This window comes from Odontomachus brunneus, unplaced genomic scaffold (assembly GCF_010583005.1).
Source record: "Odontomachus brunneus isolate Ranch 3 - 2012 unplaced genomic scaffold, Obru_v1 Obru_scaffold_062, whole genome shotgun sequence".
Lineage (NCBI taxonomy): Eukaryota > Metazoa > Arthropoda > Insecta > Hymenoptera > Formicidae > Odontomachus > Odontomachus brunneus.
Window position 1 is genome coordinate 362,547 of NW_022639512.1, and position 623 is coordinate 363,169.

The window sequence follows — 623 nt, forward strand, 5'->3', positions numbered from 1 at the left end:
TGAATAAAAATTTTTATCAAACAAAAGTTGTTTGTTTCTTTACGTAAAATAAAATTCTGTAATAAAAAATATATGTTTCTATTTAAAAAAGCACAGTTAACTTCGACTTTGGTGGCGCAACTCAAGGTCAAACCAATGGTACCTTCTTATGTTTTCTATCGAACCATATAACTGTTGTTTGAAACATTTTTCCATATGTTCCATATTTTTCGAGATTTTTGCCTGAGGCATTTAAAATGGGACACCCTGTATATGTAAAGTGTTCCCTAACTGGTGGTACAACCGGGATGAAGATGATTCTACGTAAAAAAAAATAAATTGAAAAAATAAAATAAAATTTGTTCATATGAAACTTTGTTTTCGAGAAAATCGACTTTGAAAATTCGCCGAATACATACACTTAACCATGTCTTCATTTATTAGATTTCGCTATAGACTCTTCATCTCTGTTCATGTTTGTGTTTATTATATTGAGCAATCAGGAATACATGACAGGATATTCACGTATAAATTTTATTATTTTATAAATTGTTGAAAATGTTAATCATTCTCGGAACACCTTATATATATATATATATATATATATATATATATATATATATATATATATATATATATATATA

The 623-nt window shown here is 26.2% G+C and overlaps 1 protein-coding gene across 1 annotated transcript in view; it reads right to left on the reverse strand.

Annotated features, from left to right (window-relative positions):
• Window positions 1-623, reverse strand: part of LOC116846262 (rho GTPase-activating protein 100F) — a 59,907-nt gene that overhangs the window by 42,836 nt on the left and 16,448 nt on the right. The window lies entirely within an intron of this gene.